This window comes from Taeniopygia guttata, chromosome 11, assembly GCF_048771995.1.
Source record: "Taeniopygia guttata chromosome 11, bTaeGut7.mat, whole genome shotgun sequence".
NCBI classification, from domain to species: domain Eukaryota; kingdom Metazoa; phylum Chordata; class Aves; order Passeriformes; family Estrildidae; genus Taeniopygia; species Taeniopygia guttata.
Window position 1 is genome coordinate 10,108,341 of NC_133036.1, and position 10,206 is coordinate 10,118,546.

General features: G+C 57.7%; 1 long non-coding RNA gene across 3 annotated transcripts; it reads left to right on the top strand.

Annotated features, from left to right (window-relative positions):
- The first annotated feature begins 3,347 nt into the window (after positions 1 to 3,347).
- On the top strand, positions 3,348 to 9,704 carry LOC115496768 (uncharacterized). 3 transcript variants are annotated; one of them, XR_012057678.1, is made up of 3 exons: positions 3,348 to 5,647; positions 7,915 to 8,032; positions 9,364 to 9,704. It is a non-coding gene; the product is annotated as an uncharacterized lncRNA (long non-coding RNA). The 3 variants fall into 3 exon arrangements; XR_012057679.1 differs by lacking the exon at positions 3,348 to 5,647 and adding an exon at positions 5,774 to 6,177; XR_012057677.1 differs by lacking the exon at positions 3,348 to 5,647 and having other exon boundaries at positions 6,187 to 8,032.
- Positions 9,705 to 10,206: the final 502 nt, after the last annotated feature.

A 10,206-nucleotide genomic window follows, 5' to 3' on the forward strand; every position in this document is an offset into this window, starting at 1 on the left:
CTAGAAGAGCTCTTTGTTGCCTCTCTCCTAACTGTTGGTAAACACAGTCTCAACCTGCAACAATTCCTCCAGATTTCCTTCTCTTCTTGCCCATAAATGCTGTTACAAAGAAGATCCAAATATCCACAAAATGTCTGTCTGTCTCCAATCTTAGTGTTAAAATCACAGTAAAGTTTGGGCTGGAAGGGCCTTGGAGATCATCTCATTGCATGGGCAGGGACACCTTCCCCATGAGCCCCATCCAACCTGGGCTGATTTCCAAGTGGAACCGTCAGAACCTCACCATTGTGAGTCAATAAACCCTAATTTTACTCCTGGTCTCGGAGAGGGATGGGGCAAGGCTAAAATCCCATTTGCAGCAGGGAATAGAGCCTGGATGCCCCCAGGCTGTGGAGTTCCTTCCAGGTGGGATTCCACAGGGCTGTGGGGTGAGGTGGGAGGCAGGAGAGGAAGCTTTGGGCACTTTGGTTTTTATCTCCCTGCTGTGCACGGCTGAGGTGTGATTACCAAAGGCTGGCACCGAGTCAAGAACCTTCCCTGGGCTGAGTCAGGCTCGCAGGAGAGGGAAATGTTTTCACTTGTTGACAGAAAACACGTATTTAGCTCCCCAAAGGACTGAGATAATGCATTCCAGTGGCTGCTCCGCTCCGTTTCTGTAGGAAAAGATATCCCAGGAGCAGAATGCAAAGCACCCAGGCTGCAGGAAGAGGATTTTGTACAAACACCCAGTGAAATCCAAGGTATTGTTCCAGAGGCAGATCTTTATCTTAGCCAGATTCGTGTGTGGGGTTGTCAGAAGGAGCTGCTGCTCTCCTGAGCCACAGGAAATGTGTTTCTTGTTCTTTGTAACAGCATCTCCTATTCAAGCTTTGATCATAAATATGCAAATTCAGGCTAATCCTGCTCCCCCTGTTAGGCAGTTTGTCTCCTCAGTGTGTAACCTGCTGGAATATTCCCTGTGACTAACCTGGGACACACTGCTGGAAGGGGAGCAGCTTTTAATGCTTTGTCTTCCTCTTTTTTTAATCTTCTCTTTGCTTTCAAATGAGGATTTTTTGCCACCAGCAGAAGCCCAGGCTGGCTTTAAGCAAAGATGACAAGCCTGCAGATCATATCTCCCATGGCCTATTTGCATTGAAGGCTGGACAAAAGCAGCAGTTCCATAAATCCAGGAAGCCACCGTGGCTCTCCTGGAAGAATGAGGAAGCTGCAGGGCTCAGGGAAGGCTGTGCTCCCCTTTCCTGCTGATGTGCCCAGAGCAAATGCTGCTTCCCTGGCTGAAAATCTGCTGGATCCAGGGCAGGAATTCAAGGTAATTCCTTTTCAAACAACAGGGGGAGGAAATCTTGGGGAACTCATCTCTTGCTGAGAGCTGGGAAGGCAGCACTGGGAATGTGTCTTACTCTTGTTGGTTTGTTAGCAATTAAACTTCCAGGATTAACTTTTTTCCTCCCTATCCACCAAAATTTAGAGATTTGGCATTTCCCTGCTTGGATGTTTTAACTCCCAACTTTTTACCTCATCCACTCAACCTGAAGCACTTGACAAAAAGAATCCCTGAATGGTTTGGGTGGGAAAGGATCTTAAAATTATCCCATTGCATGGAGGGACACCTTCCAACATCCCAGGGTGCTCCCAGCCTGGCTTTGGGCACTGCCAGGGATCCAGGGGCAGCCACAGCTGCTCTGGCACCTGTGCCAGGCCTGCCCACCCTCCCAGGGAGGAATTCTTTCCCAAAATCCCATCTAAATGCACCCTCTGGCAGTGGGAGCCATTCCCTGTGTCCTGTCCCTCCATCCCTTGTCCCCAGTCCCTCTCCAGCTCTCCTGGAGCCCCTTCAGGCCCTGGCAGGGCTCTGAGCTCTCCCTGGAGCTTCTCCTCTCCAGGTGGGCACCCCCAGCTCTGCCAGGCTGTGGGATTCTCTTTTCCCCACTCTGCCCAATTTTCCAGAGCAGTGCCAAGCATCCCCACAAGCAGAGGGGTGACAGGAGCCAGGGAATCCCTGCCCAGCTGTCCTGGGGCACTCACAAGTGAGGTCCCTGCTCCCAGGGAATGCCATGTCCCACGTTCTCCCTGAGCCCATCCCTCTGTGTGTGCAGACGAGGATTTGGGGGAGTTTTTTCCCCATCCAGCCAGCGAAGCAGCCTGCTGCTGGCATTTTCCCTCTTCCCATCTGCTCCCGGGATATTCCTTCCCTGAGGAAAGCCAGCAGAGACGTGGAGCTGCCACGGGAGCAGGTTCAGAGATCGCCTGGCACAGCTGGAACCAGCAGCAGACAGATGTGCAGGGCTCTCCCCAGCTGTGAGGGGCGGCCCCCTGCCCCCCAGAATTCCTTCAGCGAGTGGCAGGCGAGGAGAGGTGACAGTGACAGATGCAGGACGCGGTGCCCGGCTCTCTCTGCTCCCTGGCTCCCGGCCTAATCGCTGCACTCCACGTCTGGAGATGCCTCTGGAGGAGGGCACTGCCAGGGAGAGCAGGGATAACGCTAATGGAGGCTGAGTGCAGCCTGGAAAATGGCCTCGAGGGGAAACGTGCTGGATTTGTGAGCTCTGCTTCTCCTCTGGGTGGAATTCATCTCCTGGAGCCGAGCTGGAGCACCCACACCAGCCCAACCCTGTTGTGCTGCTCCCCTCCCATCCTGCTGGGATCTGCTATTCCCAGCTGGACCTGAACACCTCCACATGTCCCAGTCCTGCAGCACAGCCCCCTCCTCGCTTCCCCCTTGGCCAGCAGCGCTTTCCGCGTGCCCAAGGAGCCGCCGAGGGCTTTATCGATTTCCCTTCTTGATTTTTTTTTCCCTGTCGCTTTTAGACCACATTTTCACCCAGCCTTCTCCTTCGAAAGTCCACCCCAGCTGCTTCCCTTCCTCTTGGCTTCCCAGAGGCAGAGCTGGAGAGGACGGACACGGGGGGCTGCCGGGGTGGGGACAGCGTGTGGCACTTCCAGCCTGCCGGAGCTGGGATGAGGGGAGCGGGGAATTCTGCTCTTAAAAACACCTGGTAGGTGGGCAGGGGGTGAGGGGCACCCCGGGAGCGCTTCCAGGCAGAGCTGCTGCAGCGGGATGCGGGCAGGAGCCGTGCCAGGGAGAGAAACGCCACTGCCCTTCCTAGAAATGCACCCTGGAGCTTAAAAGATGGAGCTAATTGAGAAACTCTGTGGAGGTTGTAGCAGCAGGGGATAAAAGGGAAAGCTGGGCCCAGATTAAGCTCAGCGGGCCACGTCCCTGAGCCAATTCCCGGCTTCCCGTGGCCTCCCGGCTGGATCCATGCCTGGGCAGAGGTGTTTTGTTCTGGATGCAGGAGCTCCGTGCCTCAGGTAGGTGCTGGTTCCCTGTTTCCCCCCTGACCCCCTTGTGCAGCAGCTCAGCCTCATCCCGCTGGATTTGCTCCACCTCATCCCACTGGATTTGCTCCGGGGGCGCCTCCAGCCCACACGGTTCTGCCGGTGGCTCTCTCTGCCAGTCCTGCCAAGAGCTGCTGCTTGGGGAATGCTGGAGCTGCTCCAGTTCCCCTGGAGCTGCATCTTCAGCTGCCTCCTCGTGACATCCTCCTCCCTCCCTCCCCACGCCTGGCATCCCCTCCGGTGCCGCTCGCCAGCCCTGGTGACTCTGGATCTCTCTCCGGGAGGGAATTTCTTCTCCTCTCCCAGCACTGGTTGCCACTTCCAGCTCTGGCAAGCCCCGGGCAGGAGCCTGCAGCCCCTTTTTGGGGTGGGAGCAGCCCCTTTTTGGGGTGGGATCAGCCCTGTGCCCTGCTCGGGCCAGAAGGGCCGGGGGCAGGAGGGGACGGGTGGCCTCGTTAGCACGGAGCCAGGGTGACGTGCCACCTGCGTTAGCACACCCTGGCACTCGGTGACCCAGAAAGCTGCTTCCTCCCCCTCCCCGCTGAGAGGGGAGCCCAGCTGGTGTTTGCAGGAGCAGCTCCTGAAGGGAGCCAGCAGAGCTGCTCGGGGCTCTCCAGCCAAAGCTTTTCTCGTGGCGGCGTTTGCACAACGCCTCCCTTGTCCCTGCGGTTCCTCTGGCGCCTGGGAAGCAGCAGCAGCTCTCCCTGCCCTTCCCCCAGAGGCAATGGGGGAGCTGCCCTCCATCCTCACCCCCCAGCAGGGTTGGGAACAGCGGGAGAGGAGCAGCTCGGTACCAAAGGGATGCAGGCAGGGCTGGAAACCAGCCAGTGACCACCTCGGGGGACAGCCAGGCTCTGCAAGGACAATCTTCCCCCAGGGAGTGAAACCTTCACTCACACCCACCCACCCCCTGAGCCCATCCTCCTCCTCCCCTGGCCAGCTGGCTCTTGGTGGGCTTTGGCCACTTGCCCTGACGCTCAGCAAGCCACAGCTCAGAGCCTCGTGACAGGAACCAGGAGCTCCTGGTGACCCTCAAAGGGTGTGCTGAGCCCACTGGGCTGCTCCTGTTCCTGGCACTCAGCTCCTCCTCACCCTGCTGGCCCAGCAGTGACCAGGGCCCCACAGCAGAGGGGCTCCAGGCCATCCCCAGCACCTCAAGGTGGACAACCCCCACTTTATAAAGCCTCACAAAGGCTTTTGCTTTGTTCCCCAGCCCTGGGGAGGACAGGAAGGGGTGTTTGACGCTGTGTTTGTGCCTATCAGGTGTCAGCAGAGCAGCTGCACCCGCAGAACTAACCACAGGTATTTTAGCAGCCTGCTGTTTATGTTTCCCATCCCTGCTGCAGCAAGACAATCACTTTTTGTCACTGCTGTAACAACAACTGCTGAGGCCAGGCTAAATCCAGCCCTCGTGGGTTTGGGGCTGTTTGTTCTCACCCAGCAGCAGCAAACAGGTAGTTTTGGAGGCAGGCAGTAAAATAGCTCAAGGTGGAGGTGGGATCTGTGCTGCTCTGACTGGATTTGTGCTGCCAGGGAGCGATCCTGGGGTGCTGTGTGCTCTGAGCTTGGGATGGGATCTGGAAAGATCAGCTTTGCCAGGCTCTGCTTCAGGACTTGTCTCTAAGTCTTAGACTTTGCAGCTGAACAGAGGAAAAAATCCATATAAACCGATTAATTAGTGTGTTTTCTGAGGGAAAAAAAGGAGCTGTGGGTTGCAAACCTCTCTGCCCAGGACTGTGCCCACAGCTGGAGCTGCAGCCTTGCCCCTGTGCCACCCTGGAGCTTTGCAAGAACTCAGTTCTTTGACAAATCCGAGCAGGCACATGGGGAAGGAAATCAGCTCTTCCCAGATTTCTGATTTTCATCCGACATGGCAGGGCCAAACCAGCAGAAAGTGGAGCAAAACCACCCAGCACGGCTTGCTCTCCCTGCTGCCCATCCCAGCCGGGCTCTGATCCCAATGGAGACCTCCTGAACTGGTGGGATCAGCTCTCTCCTGGTCCTGGGCTGAAGTTCCAAGCTTTCCTTGCCTTCCCTTCCCTTTCCTTGCCTTCCCACCTTGCCTTCCCTTCCCATTTCATGCCTTCCCTTCATCCCAACCTCTTCTTTTCACTCCTCCTGGAACGCCGCCGATGCGGGGGCCTCGCCTCTTAATTGCGGAGGATGGAGAACATGGAAAAGCCTCTGGAAAAGCTTCTCCTGCTAATGGCAGTGCGGGAGAAGGCGGCTGCTCGGGAGGCTCAGCCTCCCCCGGGCATCCTCCCAGCGGGGTGGGACCCGACCCGGAGCGCTCATCCCGGGAATGGTGAGGAAGCCGCGGTGCCCTTCCCGCTGCCAGGCTGGTTTTGGGGCTGGGGAAGGGGAAAGATCCTCCCTGGGAACTGGCGAAGGTGGAGGAGCTCCCAGAGGTCGATGTCTGTTGGCATCAGGAGCTCAGGGTGCCCCGATGGATTGGGTGCGGACACTCGCTGACCTTTGGCAGCCCTCAGGGTGATTGTGGGGATGTTGGATGCCCGGGGGCACTGCTGGCAGCTCAGGGCTCTCCTTTTCCTCTCTCTCTGCTCTGGGCTGCCTTGTGCAGCGGGCTGAGAGTAAAGCAGCATTCCCTCATCACCCAAGGGCTGTGCCGGGCACGGCCGGGCTGGGAGCGGGGGATGGATGGGGAGGAGCCGCTAACCTCATTAGCCACGTTCCCAATCAACCTCTCCAAACCCAAAGCACCCAAAGCACCCAAAGCCGGTGCCACCTCCCGCGGGCACCCCCGTGCCAGCCCCGGTACCCCGGAGCATCCTGGAGGTGGGATGCGACCGCGGGCATCGCCCCTGCGGGCAGCGGGTAAGTGCCACCCCCTGGGAGCCCCGGATTGTCCCTTCTTCCCCTCCCTGCAGCCTCGGAGTGTCCCCCCGACCCGGGCAGCTCGGTCCCTGCTCCAAGTGATGCCTGCGAGGAGTGTCTGGGGTTTTTTGGAGCGGGAACTCGTCGGGATGCAAAGATTTCTTTGGCCTGGTGCTGGCACACGGGAGAGGAGTTGGAGCCCCAGCAGCGGGAATCCCGCTGGAATGCTGGCAGGGGGAATTCTCCACCATCCCGCTGGAATGTTGGCAGGGGGAATTCTCGACAGGAATTCTGGCCCTCGGCCATTGGGAGGGGGATGCTGTGTCCTCTGTGAGGGTTTGGTTAACAGGGGGTGATCCCAGGGAATGAGATCCCAGGGGATCAGATCCCAAAGGATGAGATCCCAGGGGATAAGATCCCAGGGAATGAGATCCCAGGGGACCAGATCCCAAAGGATGAGATCCCAGGGGATCAGATCCCAGGGAATGAGATCCCAGGGGATCAGATCCTGAAGGATGAGATCCCAGAGGATAAAATCCCAGAGGATCAGATCCCAAAGGATGAGATCCCGGGGGATCAGATCCCAAAGGGTGAGATCTCCAAGGATCAGATCCCAGTGAATGAGATCCCAGAGGATCAGATCCCAAAGGGCAAGATCCCAGAGGATCAGATCCCAGGTGATGAGATCCCAGAGGATCAAATCCCAAAGGGTGAGATCCCAGAGGATCAAATCCCAGGGGATCAGATCCCAAAGGGTGAGATCCCAGATGATGAGATCCCAGAGGATCAGATCCCAAAGGATCAAATCCCAGAGGACACCCCCTGTGCACAGAGCTGGGTGTCCCCAGCGTGACCCTCCTGTGCTGGTGTGTGAGCCACCAGCAGGTGCCAAAACCCACAAGATTTGCCTCAAAACAGTTTCCTTGCTGTTTGGGCAGCCTCCAGGAGAGCTGCAAAGTGAGGTCCTGGGGAGGACTCCACTCCCCAGCCCTGAGGGGGGTCACAGCTCTGGCTGCACCTGGGGAACTAATAAAAATGCAGAATTCAAAGCAGAGATGGCAAATTCTCACTTCCCCTTGCTGGCTGCTGCTGTAAAGGCAGAGGTCAGGCAGGGGAACAGGGGCTTTCCTTGGCCCTCTGTGTGGCCCAGAGCTTGGAAGAGCCAAATGAGTCACTGACCCTCATCCCAATGAGCTTTTCCCAGCAGCTGTGGGAGGAGGGATGAAGATTTCCCAATAAAAGGGCGCCTTTTTACAGAAAAATTATCAGCATCTTGGAAAAAATGATGTCTCACAGTGGGAATTATCCATCTAAACACTCTGGGGACATCAGGGATCCCAAGAGGAGCAGGGTGATGTGAATTCCAGCAGTGCATCCGAGGAGGCAGCCCTGGGATCATCCCTCTGTTTCCTCTGTGTGGACTCGGGGTTTTCTCCGCAAGAACCAACCTAAAACCAGCGCAGGTTCCTCCTGCTCCCAACCTCCTCATCCTGAAATATTCTCAGCCCAAACCCCAGGAGTGGAGAAGCTGGGATGGGACCCTCACCCAGCACCAGGTTCCTTCTCCATCCTCCCAAAAAGTTCTTCCTGGACCTCCCGGGCCCGGGTTGAGTCACGGAGGTGCCGTGACATCACGGGTGGTTTTATGAGCGAGCAGCCGCGTTTCCTGTGGCTCTGGAGGCTCAGGCAGGCAGGGAGAGATGTGAGCTCTCAGCTCCTCTCCTTCCTCCCCCCCAGCATCGCTTCCCTCAGGCCTCTCCTCTCCTCCCCAGCGCCAGCGGCCGGCGGCGGAGCTGGAGAGCTGCGTCCCGCTGAGAGGATGAAAACATGGGGCTCAAGTTCTCCTGCCTGAAAGGTCAGTTTGGGATGGGCCTTTGGGCTGTTGCTGCTCCCTCAAGGCACCTGAGGGATGGTGGTTCCCACAGGAGGTTTAGGTGTGGGTGGGATGGGTGTGGTGGAATTTTTGATGGCTCACGGGTGACCTGTTGCGCCTGGATGGCCCCAAAGAGGATTTTCCCTGCTTTGTTTATTTTTCCTGCTTTATTTTCCCTGCTTTATTTTCCCTGCTCATCCTGCACCTTTTGCTCTGGAGAATCCATGGGTTTGCTCAAGAAATCAGGTGGGTTTCCTTGGAGAAAGGAAAGGGCTGCTCAGGGACACGTGGCTGGGACACAGGGGTCAGCCCCCCAGAGTTTGGGTCCCAGCTCCCAACCTCCAGGCTGGCCCCGATCATCCCTCACCGCTCCACTCTCCCCAGGGATGCTCCAACCAGGAGCTTCTTCCTCAACTTGAATTTTCTTAATGGATTTAGGCCGGGAATGGCGTCAGGGATGTCTGCACAGGGGCAAAGTGGGAGCTTTTAGTGCTGCTGGCCTGGCAGGGCCAAGGCTGGATATGGCATCTCCCATTAGCTCTGCATCCCTCTGACTCCTGCTAATCATCCTCGGGGTCATTAGGGATGGGGCTTAATGAGGATCCCTCTCCAGGATGCAGGGCTGCCTCTTCCCTGGCTTTTCCCAAGCCCAAATTCTGTGGGATTCTGGTTGTGATGGGCACAGAGTTGGATGCATCAACCAAAAATGAGCTCTGCCCCCTCTCCACATCAGGGATGTTGGGAGGGATTTGGGGTCTCACAACCCCCCCTGTTCAACAAGGGATAACTGAAGAGGGGAAACAATCAGCCAGGGAATCCCAATCCTGCCCCAAATCCAGGAGAGCCCCAAAATATTCCCCCATGCTTCCAGACCCCTCTGATGAGCTTGGAGTCTGGAATAAAAGAAAAGACCCTCCCCCTTTTCCAGCTCCCTTACATAAGGCAGGGCTTTATCCTTAATTAAAAAGAGATTAAAAATATCAGTGTCTGTCCCCTCCGGGCATTTTCTTGCTTGGGAAGAGCTGAAACCTCCCTGGATGCCGCCTGTGCCGCACGGGGCTTTTCTCCTGATTAAAAAAGCAGATTAAAGCGATCTGCTCCCCTCAGGGCGGGTGGGCTGGGCTGGTGGTCGAGGGAGGGGTGGGATCCACCTCTGAAACCCCCCCAAAATCCAAGGTGGATGCAGGGGAGGAGATGTGAGGATGCTGTGGGTGCTCTCAAAGCGCTGACACCGAGGAGGGCACGGAGCTGGGGGGATGCTGAACCCTGGTACCGGATCTTTTACCCCTCTTTTGTCCCCCAAATTTCCCCAGGCTTGAAGATGTGCGTGAGCAGTGGGAACGGCAGCGAGGGGACCCCAGCGGGACAGAAGCACCTGCACGTGCCCTCCATCATCGTCACACCTCCCACGCCCACGGGGACCACGCTGTCCCGCGAGGGCCGGCGCGGGGAGAGCCCCTCACCCTGCAGCCCGTGCTGAGAGGGGACACGGGGGGACAGGAGCTGTCCCCTCTCCTCGGGATGGAGCCCCCAAGGCACGGCCGGGCCGGATGCAGCCACCAGGAACACCCACATGGGTGGGTTTGGACATGGGGGACTGGGGTTTGTCCCTTTTGCTATTCCCCCCACGGCGAATAAAACCCCACACCCCCAATTTGGCTGTGGCAGCACACGGGGGATGGGTTGTGCACCCCAAAAAACGCCAGCAGCACTCTCATGGAGTCACCCCAGTGCCCGTGGACAGCCAAAGTGGGGTCCTCCAGCTGTCCAAGAGGGATTGAAGGATCCATTGCAGCAAACAACAGCAGGAAAATGAACTTGGCGTCGTCACCCACATCCCGGGAGGGAGTCGGGGGCGACGCTTCCCCGGGAGCGGCGGCACCCGGAGCCGGCGGGAGAGGCGGGAGTGTGAAAGCAGATGGAAATTTAATTTTTTAATGACAGCAGCAGATGGCAAAAGACACGCGAGGGGAGGCGCAGCGTGGGGGAGACGTTCCCGGAGCGCCCAGCACGTGCTGGCGGCACCGGGGGCTGCTCCGGGAATGGTGGCTTGGGGACCCTCCTCGGGGATTGGGGGTCCCCAAGGCTTGGCTCCCGCCCAGGATGGGGTAACGCTCATCCCAAGGGTGGTGGGTGCTCCATGGGTGGTCCCAGGG